At 47.6% G+C, this 14978-nt stretch overlaps 1 pseudogene; it reads right to left on the bottom strand.

Moving 5' to 3' along the window:
* LOC105710516 (gamma-tubulin complex component 5-like) overlaps nucleotides 1-14978 on the bottom strand; it is a 34432-nt pseudogene that overhangs the window by 6441 nt on the left and 13013 nt on the right.

Raw genomic sequence — 14978 nt, 5'->3', positions numbered from 1 at the left:
GGGAGAGCGGTGGCTACATAAAACACAAGCCTCCATATAACTGGAACACAGTGCAGCGGAATACATGCGTGCTTGCTGACAATGGAGAGCGTTTATGACACTTTGCTGCTGAGTGAAAAAAAGCAAGTTACAACAACAGCGTGTGGAGGAAACACCATTTTGTTTCATTTTAAAAATATGTATCCACATATATAAAACTTATGCATAGGAAGACCGTTATGATATATACCAAAATGAACCATTTTGAAATGGAATTATGATTTTTCCCTGTTTTTGACTATCTGTGCTTTCTGCAATGAAAAGAGAATAATTTCATAAAAACAGATATTAAAAGTTAAGTGTATAGGAGAGAGAAGTTTGCTAGTTCTATGGTCCGTGCAGGAAGGGAGTGGCACTGAGGCACCTCAATGAGAGTTTGAAACCACAGAACAGCTTTCTCTGGGAGAAGCGCGATCTCACTCCTAAAAGGCACAGCAGTAAGACAGGACAGCAGTGCCACCTAGTGGACACAAATGGATCCGCTTGAGCTCACCCTTTCTGGCTTGGGGCCCCAGGAGCGAACAGGACTGATGGTGCATCTCCCCCAGGCTCTGTCTCATCCCAACGCCTGCAGCACAAGAGGCTGAGGCAGGTGTCCTTACCGGCTGCAGGGTGCCCCCCAGATGGTGCCCACACCAGCCGGGTAAAGTGCACGGCTGGATTCAGGAGCAAGAGCCTCTGACTGACGCTGCCTGGAAAAAGAGATCTGTGGGAGGTGAGTGCTATTGTCGCAGCAAAGGGGGTCCCCAGGTGGGTCCATGTCTCACGCAGAAGCACTAGAGCTTTTTCTTTAAATTAAGTCCCATTTAATCTCCAGGGCAACCATCTCGCTAAGTGGGCTGTACTATCTGCTCCCTTTTCATATGAGGAAACTCATATGAGGTCGAGAGAGAAAGAAACTGGTCCAAGTCACATGGCTCACAGATGATGAAACCATGATCCAAACCAAAGCCCAGCTACCCCCAACACAAGCTTGTCTGGGGCCCTTGCCCGAGAGGATCCCCATCCCAGCCCCTCTGTCCCCTCCTGTCTACCTTCACTGCTTGCCCAAGTCACAGTGGGCCAGTGCCCACTGCACTGCTTCCTCCTAACCCAGGAAGGTGCAGAAGGAAAGAATCCTTTCATGCTGAGCTCCCTGGGTGAGAGCACTGCTCCGTACTGTTTTGTGAAGCCAAACAGCTGGGTGGGATGAGAGAGAGCAGCGGAGAGAAATGAGGAGCAGCCATGAGAGGGAGGCTGGGTGAACCAGAGGCTCTGCCAGGCCTGAGACGCCTGCAGCCCACAGCCCACCACCCCAGCAAGGCCTGCTGCACCGAGGAGGGTGGGGATGAAGGGGACTCTGGAGTTCCCCAAGGCCAGAGGCGGAATGCATGTGAGGGGCAGGGGGGTGGGGGTGCAGCCGGGTCCTGCTCAGGCCCACAAGACAGTGGAGCAGGCATCTCTCTGTTGACTGTGCTCTTCTCACAGTGCCTCTGCGCCTGCAAAACCCAGCCCAGCTGTAGGCATGTGTGCAAACAGAGTGAGCTGTCATCTAAATTTTTAAAAAGATTTCCGCCTCCACCACCCAGGAAGCACGATCCACTCCCACCCTCCAAGGCATCCTGAGCCCCTTGCTGCCAACCTGTCATCCCTCTCCAATGCCGCTCCTCTCTACTGCCCCTGCCCACAACACAGCGCCCTCCCAAGTCAGGGAGACGCTCTTCTCAAACATGTCTCTGTGGCTTTCGAGTCTCTCTAAGGTTGTTCAGGAAAATGTATGCCCCCTCGGCTTTCCTTCCAGGTGACAGCATCTAAACTGGGCCTTGAGAAAGTAAGACTTTAAGAAAGGAACTCCTGTGAGCAAAGGCACAGAGGAGGTGAAGCCTGGGGCCTGCTCATGGGCAGGGGCAGTGCTGTTCAGTTAATGGTACCAATGCATGTGGTTTGGTGACAGATCTTAGCTTGGGATTAAGACATGAAAAGTTTGGAGCCTTTATAGGTTTCTAAAATGAGTGACGGCCTTTGACAAAGATTCTCCCAAAGGTGGGTGATGAGACCCATAGGAAGAAGTGGGGAGAAGGAAAGTAAGGGGGGCAGAGGGAGGGCGAGGGAAGGAGCACGTGTGCCCATGTTCCAGTGGTGGGAGAAGGGTGGGAATACAGGACTGTCTGAGGCTGCCGGGCCTGGCGGCTGTCACAGGTGTGTGGGACACAGGGGAAGAAAGGCATCAAAGATGACCTGGATCCAGCCTGTCTGAGAAGGATGATGGCAGTGACAATGACCCACATGGGAAATTCAGGAGGAAAGCTGACTTCAAGGATAAAGTCAGGCAGGATGGGAGGAACACAAGGCCTCGAATCAGCACAGCCAGGTTTGGAGGCTGGCTCCACCATTCGCTGTTGGCTCACTCATGGGAAGCCTGTGCATGCCATCCTCCCGAAGTCACCTCCCTGGGCCTCGGTTTCCTATCCCTGCCAGGGACCACAGAAGATCCTAGCTCAGAGCCACTGTGCCTAGCATACCACCTGGAACACAGGCCGTACCCCATCCCCGGGGGCTGCCACTGTGGCTGAGTTGAGTCACGAGGTTAGGGTTCACGTGCCAGTGGTCAGGCTCCCCCCGGGGGAGTGCCAGGTATGCAGACCTGGAGTCAACAAGAGTCTGAGGCTGCAGCCAGACCCAAGGCCCAAGTTGGAATATGAGAAAGGGGTCACACAGAACAAATCAACATCCCGCTTCTGTCCAAAAGCCCGAGGGAGGCTGTGTTTGCAGAGGGAGGGAGGCGGTGAGGATCTGGGGTCCTCATCTGTGCTATGGGGCACCAGGAAGGGTAGCTTTCTCACCCATCCCTGTGGCCTTCACCCTAGAGGAAGGTGACTTTTGTCTTGCAGGCACGCTGCATTAAGGGTTTAGTAATTACATGTCTGTTTTAGATCCTCAGATGGCTTGGGGACAGAAGGAATTTGCTTTTTCTTCTGTCCAACGTCTTAGCACAGTACTCTGCACAGGTGGTGATAACAAGGAAATCGGATGTGGAATGTGGGGATGTGGAATGTGGAAAGGTGAACGGGTTGATGTTGTCTATCTGGCTCTGGAAGAGAGAGGCACTGATTCTTCAGCTCCATCCCTAGGAGCAAACACATGACGGGCCTTGGGAGTTTCACTCTGATCCCTCAGCTTTCAGTCCCAGGGTTAAGCTCAGAAGTGGCTCAGATCAGCTCTGGTCCCTCTGACAGCAACTCCCTTACCTGTCTGTGAGAGGCTCTGTGTATTGGGCTTTTGCTTAACATTCCATAAAAAAGAGAATCCAAACAGGTCAGGATAGTGGTCCTCTGGCCCCTCTTCGCTACCTTCTTTGCCTTCACACTGTGCACATCAAATAAGAACAGCATCCATATTTGAACGGTTTTGTTTTGCTGTTTGCAGCATGCAAAGGATCCACTGAGAGGGCAGGCGGTCCAGGAACCTCCCACACCTGACTCACATGCCTGTGAAATGGAGTTCCCCGACGCCCCTCGCGGAATGTGTAACGGGGGTGGCTCACCTACTGGCTCACACCCCTAGGGGGAGCATGCAGATGGGCAGGTGCAGAGGCTGGGGTGAGCGCTTTTGGGCTTCGGCCCACGGCAGGGTCTAGAGGTGAGTGTCTGAGTGTCTTCGACTCCTGAAGCCCAAGTGGGCATGTGTTACAAAGCTCTTTCAGTGTGCTGTCTGCAGGCTGCTTGTGTTGTTAATCGTGTTGTTAAGTAGCTCAGTTGACCCTCTGCCTTATTTGAAGGGCAGAGGGTCAGTGTGACAGCCTTCTGAATTCTGCACTCTTGCCCAGTTTCCCAAAAAAAATTGGATCACACATGGGCTCAAAGGATAAGTGCAAGGTTTTGCTGAGTGGTGGAGGTGGCTCCCAGTGAGATGAATGGGGAGTCGGAAGAAGGGTTGGAGTAGGAAGGTGGTCTTCCCCTGGAGTTGGGCTGCCCAGGGGCGAGAGTCTTCTCCTACTGCCCCTGGCCAAACTCCCCTTAGTGTCCAGACATCCCTCCTCTTCTCCCTTTCTCTGCTGCATTGTTCTGTCATTGCTGGTCTGCTGGTCTTGACATTCAGCCACTTGCGTGTGTGCCCACTAAGGTCTTGGGTTTATATGGGGGCAGGATGCAGGGAATGGTGGGCCAAAAGGCAACTTTTTGGGCACAAAACCAGATATGCCTGTCCTCATTTAGGGCCATGGGTCTTCAGGGTTGAGGGTGGGGCCTTTGCCAGGGAACCACCCTTTTCTATCCAGTATTTCCCTGTCTCCTGTCTGTATCATCTGCACATGGAACCGAAAGCCCTGTAAGTTCATGCTTTTCACTTTTCCTCCAGGAGGCCAGGACACAGCAGCCAGACCAACACATGCAGGGCATGGGAGCACACAGGAGCTGCCCAGACCACATGGTGAGCCTGAGGCAAAGCAGGGCTGGAGGCTCAGAGCAGCAGCACAAGGCCAGCTCCCACCAGGAGAAGCTCCCACAGGCTTTCTGCAGCTTCCCCTGTTTCCACAGATGCCTTCCAAGGGGCTGCCCCATGATAAACGAATGGGATGCAGCAGAATCATGCACAGCGTCATGGGAGCTGGAGCCGTAAGATCCCAGACTCCCATGCTAGGCTTGTGAGCCGTAAGCGGCCCTTGCTCTGAGCACTAGTTTATGCATCTATCAATGAGGGTTCAAATGCTGGCCGTGCTTTCTCACAGGGCAAGCAAAACTGCATATGCAAATACTCTGAACACCCCACAGCACTACGCCTATCAGGGAAACACTGTGCATTCTTGTGGTGCTGTATTCTTACTATCCCCAGAGCGGGGCCTGGCAAAATAAAAAGGGCAAAGAACACTGGCAAAGAACCCACAGGTCTAAAGAAGCTCAAGTCAGACAACTCAGCTAAGCTAGAAAGTATAAGAATTTGTTAAATCAATGACCAAGACCCTTCTTAAAAACAGAATTGGCCAGACATGGTGTCTCATATCGGTAATCCCAGCACTTTGGGAGGCCGAGGAGGGCAGATCACTTGAGGTCAGGAGTTCAAGACCAGCCTGGCCAACATGGTGAAACACAGTTTCCACTAAAAATAGAAACAATTAGCTGGGCATGGTGGCTCGTGCCTGTAGTCTCGGCTACTTAGGAGGCTGAGGCAGGAGAATCACAGAGGTTGCAGGGAGCCGAGATTGTGCCACTGGACTCCAGCCTGGGCGACAAGAGCAAGACTCCATCTCAAAAACAAAAAAAATTAATGTGCAAAGTAGTTCCAGGTTTCTAAAGTTGAATGTTCTGAGCAGTAAGCTTTGATTCCTGAAAAATATACTGACCAGAACATTCTTCAGTGATGTCCAAGAAGTGAGGTGTGTCTGCTCTGCAGAGATGAGTCAGGAGTAATCAAGAAGCGGGAGGCTTGTCAACTCTGCCACACCAGAAATGACACTCAGCAGGGCTTAGCAACAGCAGTCGCCCCCACTGAACCCACAAGGTAAAGTCTAGGAGGAAACAAGAGGGGAATTAGCCATGTTACAGAGGAACTACTGAGGTTGGGACGCCCCACAGGAAGGAAAATGCCAGGAAGATAGAAGCTTCTGGCCACAGTGTTCTCACATGGATTGTAATTAAAAAGTAGCTTTGGCAGCCATTCCAGAGAAAGCTCATGAGGAGAGACGGGGTCACAGAGCTGCCTGGCAGTTCTGGAGTTAAGCCCGGCCCTGGAGAAGCTGAAGTCCAGGGGGCCACCTGCATCTGCATGGCTGGAATCAAATCCATCACTTATTCTCCTCTTCCCTCCAAACTGTCACTGTCCTGCTCTGCCACTTGCTAGCTGTGTGACCTTAGGCAAGTTACTTAATGTTTCTGAGCCTCAGTAAATGGCAGCTAATATTATTGTTTATTGTTATCAAAAGTGGTTAAATTTTTATACGGTCATGCACAGCCATTATCAGTTAGCACTGGGAAAGGCAAACATTTCTTCTGATGCATAAGATGGTAAATATTTAGACACTGTAAGCCAAGCAGCATTACATATATATATGTGTGTATAGTTCATACATACATTGCTACAGGCACTCAGACACTGGCTCTTTCGCCAACGGCAATGACTTTCTGGCCAAGACTGGATCAATCAGTGGTTCTTCTCATGCCACATTTTCATGTGACATGTCAAAGGCTGCTGCCTTCTCTGTCCTGTCATTACACAACATTGAGTGAGCCCACTCTGGCCCCACTCCTAGAACCTCATGACTGGGACCCGGAAGTGAGAGGTCAGGGGCCTCTCTTGCCATGAAGTTCTAGCTACAGCTCCAGCTCTGGACTCACCCGGGGGCCATGTTTGTGCATTCCCAGGCCAGTGCGGGCTACACTTTGCCCCCACTTAGAACACCTGGGGATGCTGAAATGAACCAGATGTGTCAGCGGCCAGAGAGAAAGGCAGCGGCTAGTGTGGCCACTTGCTGGGGCCTCCCCTGCATCCCTGGGCTGGTGTGGATAGAACGATAGAAAGATAAGAAACCTGAACAGACCAATTATGGGTAATGCAATTAAAGTAATAAAAAGTCTCCTGTCAAAGAAAAACACAAGAATCATGGTTTTACTGATGACTTCAATGAAACATTTTTCAAAGAGCTAATACCAATTTTACTAAAAATATTTGCCCAAAAATGAAGAGGAAGGAATACTTCCAAACTTGTTCTATGAGGCCAGCACTACCCTGGTACAAAAACCAGACCAAAACACAACACAAAAAAGAAAAAGACAGGCAAATATCCCTGATGAACACAGATACAAAAAATCCTCAACAAAATACATGAAAGCTGCATTTGACAAGACAATAAGCATCATCTGCCATGACGAAGTGGGATTCATCTGAGGAATATGAGGATGATTCAATAAACACAAATATATAAATGTGCTACATCACATTCAGCAAATCAAGAAAAAACTACATAATCATTTCAGTAGATGCTGAAAAACATAAAATTCAACATTCCTTCGTAATAAAAATTCAAGAAAGCTATTTCATTACTGCTGCCACCAACAAAAGATACCTAGGGATAACCAAAAAGTGGCTAAATTTTAATAGGGAAAACAATGAAAATAGCTTGGACATGTTAGTTAAAGCTTCACACTAAAAAATATGTTTTACAAAGATAAAATCTTTAGAAAACATAGCATAAACAGTGTCTCTTATACAGTATTTTTTTTTTTGAGACAGAGTCTTGCTCTGTTGTCCAGGCTGGAGTACAGTGGTGTGATCTCAGCTCACTGCAACCTCTGCCACCCAGGTTCAAGCGATTCTCCTGCTTCAGTCTCCTGAGCACCTGTGATTACAAGCGCATGCTACCATGCCTGGCTCATTTTTGCATTTTTATTAGAGACGAGGTTTTAGCATCTTGGCCAGGCTGGTCTTGAACTCCTGAACTCATGATCCACCCATTTCGGCCTCCCAAAATGCTGGGATTACAGGCGTGAGCCACTGCACTTGGCTTGCAGTATTTTTTCTATACATTATCTCATTTGATCTTCACAATTTTTTTTTTTTCGAGACAGAGTCTCGCTCTGTTGCCCAGGCTGGAGTGCAGTGGTGTGAGCTCACCTCCCGGGTTCAAGTGATTCTCCTGCCTCAGTCTCTCAATTAGCTGGGATTACAGGCATGCACCACTACACCCAGCTAATTTTGTAGTTTTAGTAGAGACAAGGTTTCACCATGTTGGCCAGGCTGGTCTTGAACTCCTGGTGTCAAGTGATTTGCCCTGCCTTGGTCTCCGAAAGTGCTAGGATTACAGGCATGAGCCACTGCACCCCGCCTGCTCCACATTACTGAAGGAAAATGGGCCATGGTAGGCCAAGCAATGTGCCCACCTGGGCTCAGGTGATTACTGCTGGAGCAGACATCAAAGGAAGTTAACCTTGCCAGCACCCAACTTGATCTTCCCTGCTGGAAAAATCTGTCTTCCTCCTGCCTGCCAGATGGGTGGTCCCAGGAACTGGCTGAGCTGACTCCTCTGTAGGCTGGTGCTTGGGAAACATTTATGAAAAGCAGGAATACAGACAGGCACACAATGAGAGGTGCTGAGTGGGTGCTGGCCTATCCAGCATCCAAAAGCTGCCTGGAGTGGTACCTAGCAAGCATATGGCTTTCAAAGAACCAGAGACCACTGGTTCAGCAGGTGCCTGAGGGTTTGGCCACCATGTCTAACATTTAGGAGAAGACATTTGGAAGCTTCTTTCTAATCTTTAAACTTGAAGCATGCAAGTTGGATGGATGGGTCAAGGCCTGGCTCGGCCATTGATCAACCATGTCACCTTGGACTCCTCCTTTCTCTGTGTCAGTTTCCTCATCCACAAACGGGACAGTAACTGCACCTCCCTTGGAGGACTATGAGAATAATTAGGATGTATACAACTTAGAACAGTGGTCAACAAACTACAGACCACTGCCTCTTTCTGTACAGAGGTTTCAATGGGACACAGCCAGACTCATTCCCCATACATATTGTCCACACTGCATGGGTGCTACAGCCCAGCGATGACACGACCTGCACGGCTGTCAGCAGTCACTACCTGGACCTTGACAGGTAACCCTGGCTTAGAATGATGCCTGGAGCATGAGAAGTACTCATGAAATGTTAGCTATTATTTAAACCCAAAGTCACCTTTAGCATGATAAATGTGAGTATGTGCACAAAGATACAGACACAAGCACTGATTGTAGAGGTGTAAAACAGTAAATAACTATAATATCAATTAACAGGAGGCTGGTAAAATTATGGAACATCCACACTACAGACTACTATAGTCATCTGGCTGGGCACAGTGGCTCGTGCCTGTAATCTCAGCACTTTGGGAGGCTGAGACGGGAAAATCACTTGAGGTCAAGAGTTCAAGACCAGCCTGGGCAACATGGTGAAACTCTGTCTATACTAAAAATACAAAAATTAGCCAGGTGTGGTGGCGCATGCCCGTAATCCCAGCTACTTGGGAGGGTGACATGGGAGAATCACTTGAACCAGGAGGCAGAGGTTGCAGTGGGCCAAGTTTGCACCACTGCGCTCTTGTCTGGGCCACAAAGCAAGACTCTGCCTCAGAAAAAAAAAACAAAAAACTATACAGCCACTTAAAAGACTAAGGGAAATCTGTGTGTATACACTGTATATATCAACATGTAAAGATTGCTAAGATGTTTAAATAACCAAACATCATTAAGTGAAAAATGTATGATGATAACATATGCAATATGCTCTCATCATGTTATAAAAAAATTACGTATGCACAGCAAAGACTGTATACTACTTAAAAGTACCGAGGGAATTTCACTTTCAGCATACATGTTGGTTCCATACTATTTAATGTTTTTAATGAACTATAGTTGTGTAATTTTTCTCATCACTTTATCATTTTAGTCTCTCTCTCAGGCTGTATCCGAGAACCACAATTTTAAAACCTTTGTATCTTTACGCTTCAGGGACAAACCAGAGCATGGCTGAATCTCCAACTCCTTATGCTAAGTGAAGCAAGCCAGACTCCAAGCCCACACGTGACTTTCTGGAAAACGCAAAAGAGCAGGACTAAAGAACAGACAGGTGGCTGCAGGAGCAGTGAGGAGGAGAGAGGCTGCCTCCCTGAGTATCCTGACTGCGGTGGTAGTCACTGCAGTCCACGCATCTGTTAAAGCTCACTGAACTAACTGCACACCAAAAAGTGAATCTTACTATATGTAAATTTTAAAGTAAATTTAAACACACACACAAACGGGATACATTTTCTTTGAGCACGGGCACACAGACACTTGTCTTAACGCAGGACTCCAGGGCACGTCAGTTGCAGGTACCCTACAAGTGCACACCTGCTACGGCCTGCACCCACCCACAACGTGATTCGTTCTTCCAGGCTCCGTGCCTGTGGGTCTAGACTTCACATGGAAAGCACTGGCCAGCGCAGGCAAAGGGTGGCCCCGCAGGTCCTGGCCTGGCCGGGGCTCTGTCGCAGCCATCAAGCTGTCAGGCACAGCGCCAGCGGCTCCGACCATGCCTCATCCCGGAGTCCACCCGATGACTCCAGGAAATGCCGCCGCTCCCGACGTGGCCACGGTGCCCTCCGCCGCCAGAAAACAAACGCTCCAAGCCTCAGTCCCCAGGGGGTCCGCGAGGCATTGGGCGCTGGGCTCCATCCGCAGCCGCTCCTTGAGTGGACTTCACGGCAGAGCGGGCATTGTCTCGACATCCCTCTCGGCTTAAAAAAAAAAACGCTCCTTCAACCCTGTTTCCCAATTATTCTTGCTCCCTTCTAGTCACACCCACGGTGTACTGCAAACGAAACTCATGCATTTCAGGCTGAAAATACACAATTCAGAAGGCTCCTGTGAAACAGCGCTGCCCCTAAAACAATCGCGCCTCCTCAACAAAGCCCAAAACTCCTGTCTCCAAGAATGCACGGAACAGTCCCGCGGACCAGGCTCCCTCAGGTCCTCAGGGGGCACGAAACAAAAATGGGTTCAGATCCCACTGCACAAGCTTAGAGCAACACTAGCAATCTGCCTGCCCCTTACTTCCAACAAAAAACCATGAAACATGGAGGTGTCCCTTCCCTATGGGAGCCATACCACGTGCCAGGAGCGAAATCGGGGATCCGTCACTTAGGGCCGCGAGTGTGGGGGAGGGGAGCTCAGAGCTGAGGCTGATAGGCCGGAGCGCAGGGCCCGCGGGGCGCGGTTTAGGGGATGCAGGGTACTGGAGCCTGGGGGGTGCAGTTTAGGGGTGGGGGGACCTGGAGCCTGGGGGGTGCGATTTAGGGGTGGGGGGACCTGGAACCCGGGGATGGGAGCTGGGGACGCTGGGGCCAGGGCGATCCTGGAGGCTGCGCCGCTGGGGGGCTCAGTCCCGGCCCCACCGACCTGGCTGGCCCGGGTTCCGAGGGCTACCCAGACCCCACGGAGGGCGCGGGCATGTGGGGTTCCTTACCTGGGTCCACGGCGGCTTGGGGGTCCGGGCGGGACCCGGGAGTTTTCTTGGCTGAATGAGTCAGTTGGGCGGGCAAGAAATGCACCAGGAAACGCTCGGCCTCCTCTCCTTCCTCCCGGGGTGGGGGCTCTCCCAGCCCGGCCCCTTCCTCCCGGCGCTCCTCCCTCCCGGCCGTGGCCCTGCCCCACCCTACCCTGGCATCTGCCGCTCCCTCCTCCCGTGGGGTTGGGTTGCCCACCGCCACCGCTGTGCCGCCGCCACCCACCCCTGCAAAGCCAGGCTACTGTTTTTTTGTTTTCGGACAGTCTTGCTCTGCTGCCCAGGCTGGAGCATAGTGGCATCAACTTGGGTCACTGCAACCTCTGCCTTCTGGGTTCCAGTGACTCTTGTGCCTCAGCCTCCCAAGTAGCTGGGATTATAGGCATGTGCCACCACATCCAGCTAACTTTTATATTTTTGGTGGAGACAGGGTTTTGCCATATTGGCCAGGCTGGTCTCAAACTCATGGCCTCAAGTGATCCACCTGCCTTGGTCTCCCAAAGTGCTGAGATTACAGGCATGAGCCATCGCACCTGGCCAGTTGTGCCACTGTTGCCACGAACTCCCTCAGTGTAGGTCACTGAGGTACTTGGAAACATCACTGAAGTGGATTACAACTGTAGAAAGTACATAGAGACTGCACTACTGCATTCATCCAGAACCAAGGCCAATGCATTCCACTGAACCAACACTCCAAGACCCATTCATATGAATAACTCTTTCCTACAGAACGTACTCCATAAAATTGGAAAAGGTGGCTTTCCCACTGGATGTGTAGAAATCAATGTAGAATCCACCAAACATGAAAAAACAAAGAAACATGACACCTCCCAAGGAAAACAATAACTCTCCAGTAAGAGACTACAATAAGGAAATACAGGAAATGCCAGAATAATAATTCAGAATTAAAATCTTAAGGAAACTCAGTGATACACAATAGAGTACAAATAAACATTCAACAAAATCAGGAAAAGAATGTTTTGAATGAGAAATTCAACAAAAATAGGTATTTAACAAATAAGCAAATTTTACAGTGAAAGAATTCAATGAATGAGGCCAGGTGTGGTGGCTCATGCTTGTAATCCCAGCACTTTGGGAGGCCAAGATGGGCAGATCACCTGAGGTCAGGAGTTTGGATCAGCCTGGCTAACATGGTGAAACCCCGTCTCTACTAAAAACACAGAAAATTAGCTGGGTGTGGTTGCGGATGTCTGTAATCCCAGCTACCCAGGAGGCTGAGGCAGGAGAATCACTTGAGCCAGGGAGGCAGAACTTGCAATGAGCCAAGATCACACCACTGCACTCCAGCCTGGGTGATGGGAGTGAAATCCTGTTTTAAAAAAAAAAAAAAAAAAAAGGCAAATGATCCGACAGACATTTCTCCAAAGAAGTCATACAAATGGCCAATGAATACATGAAAAAATGCTCAGCATCACTAATTACTAGGTAAAATGCAAATCAAACCATAATGAGGTTATCATTTCAGCCCAGTCAGGATGACTATTTATCACAAAGACAAAAAAAACGCTGGTGAGGATGTGGAGAAAAGAGAACTCTGACACAATGTTGATGGGAATATAAACTAGTGCAGACACTATGGAAAACAGTTTGAAGGTTCCTCAAAAAACTACAAATAGAACTACTATCCGATGTAGCAATCCCACTGGTGGGCATTTACCCAAAGGAAAGGAATCAGGATATCAAAGACATCTGCACCCCCATGTTTACTGCAGCACTATTCACACAGCCAAGATATGGAATCAACCTAGGTGTCCAACAACAGATGAATGGGTAAAGATATTGTGGTACACACACACACACACAGACACACACACACACTCAGAGATAAAAAAGAATGAATCCTGTCGTTTGCAGCAACACTGATGAAAATGGTGAACATTATATAAAGTGAAATAAGCCAAGAACAGGAAGTTAAACACTGCATGTTTTCACTCACATGTGGTAGCTAAAAAATATTTATCTCACGTTAGTAAAAAGTAGAACAGGATACTAGATGCTGGATTTTGCAGGGGGAAGGGAGGAAGATATTTGTTAAAGGATACGAACAGCTAGCTGGAAGGAATAAGTTCTAGCGTTCTGTATCACTATGCGATGCCTACAGTTAATAATATAGAGTTGCACATAGCTAAGAGGAGGATACTGAATGTTCCCAACATAAAGAAGTAGTAAATGTTTAAGGTGATGGAAATGCTAATTATCCTGATCTGATCACTGTAACTGTATCAAAAACCACTCTGTACTCCAGGAATATGTACAATTATTATGTCAGTTTATAAAAACAATAAAAGAAAACAAATGGCTGGGAATTATTTTTCAAAGTTCCAGTCCTAACTGAATCTGGAGTGAGGAAAATGAATGTGGAACTTATTGTCACTGCCTTTTAAAACAGAGCACTAAAAGTTTTCAATAAGACAACCTTTTTAAAAATCAAGAGCAGCATGATTATTAATTCTATCACGATTGATAATTATCACTGAAATAAGACAGTGTGATGACTTGCAAACTACAAAATAATCAGGTATCAGGATGACAAGAGGGAGTAGGGTCAGGTGTCCCAACGTTGAGGAAGACACAGGAACACGGAACAGGTACCTCTGGCTGCGGCCTGGCAGGTGGTGCTCTCTGCACACTGCAGGTTCTTCAGCAGCTGCATGGACTTGTCAGCCATTACGATCTGCTTCAGGACAGGTTTGAGGAAGGACACCATAGTGTGCTGCCTGCTGGAGGGCCCCTGGTCACTGCTGGAACTCACACTCCTATTATCACTCATTTTTTCTTCACTTTCTGTCTTTTCTGACACGCTGTATAACGTGTAAGTTGCATACCAGAAGTCTGTGATTAACTGGAACATTTTTGTTTCTAAAGAGATTCAAAATAATTTTAAACTTTAACTTCTCTTCCTTAAAAGTAGTATACTTGTTCTAGTTTGTTGTCCAGACATTATAAAACATAATAATATTAATTATTAGTAAACTGAAACAATCTTTAGGCAAATGGGGCAGTTTTAACCTGATCTCAGTTTAAAGAGAAAAGCAAATAAATACTTTCAACAGTATAGGTAAAATTTAAGTAAGTAGAAACAGTTTCCTGAATTGGAATTATTTAAAATATGACTAATTTGGTCCTCTTTAGAAGTAGAATAAGTTTTTCCCATTTACCATCTCCTGTGAAACTAATCTGCAGACTTCTCTACCATTTTCCCTACCAAGATTCTTAACTGGACTACTTTTAACAATAAAATGATGGTCAATCATCACCCTACAAGAACAGTCAGAGTCCCATTTTTCACAGAAATTCTCATTTGAGACAGATGAATCAGGACACAGTGACAGAAAAGAGACTACGTTGAAGGGAGGTCAGTTCACTTATGTGAGCATCACATACATATTGCTATGCTTCCCCAACAGTAAGGACTTTAAGTTACCCTTCCTGATGCGTTCAATGGACAGCTATCAATAGAAACCACATATCTAAATACACCACATCATTTAAAATTGGGTTAAAAGAGTACAAATAGCTCTACATTATAGTTTATACGATTCTATTCAGAAAAATCGAATAACTGAAGGGAAATTGTCATAAATGGATTAAGATTTTTCTTAATTGTTTTATTAAATAGTATACTAAGGTACTGGTTGAATTCATTTACTTCAGAGAACAGTAAAAAAAAAATTATAGTAAGGTAAAAGAAATGAGTAGCTAATTCTGAGAAACATATGTATTAGAGGCATACTCTGTAGTATTTCTGTATCTCTTTACTGATATTTTACACTGGAAATAGCAGAAACCATCTGATATCATCTAAACTCATTTTATGGGAAGCAGTGTATACTAGCTAGCCATAAATACACTATCATCCAAAAATATGATTTGCTTAAAAGTCGTGAACTGACAAAACCTGGACAAAGATATTAGTAATCGGCTGGTATTA

The sequence above is a fragment of the Aotus nancymaae genome, unplaced genomic scaffold (genome assembly GCF_030222135.1).
Source record: "Aotus nancymaae isolate 86718 unplaced genomic scaffold, 86718_ANA_hifiasm-v0.15.2.pri h1tg000016l, whole genome shotgun sequence".
Classification (NCBI taxonomy): domain Eukaryota; kingdom Metazoa; phylum Chordata; class Mammalia; order Primates; family Aotidae; genus Aotus; species Aotus nancymaae.
Note: the sequence above shows the minus strand (reverse complement) of the source record. Positions and strands in the feature narration are given on the sequence as shown.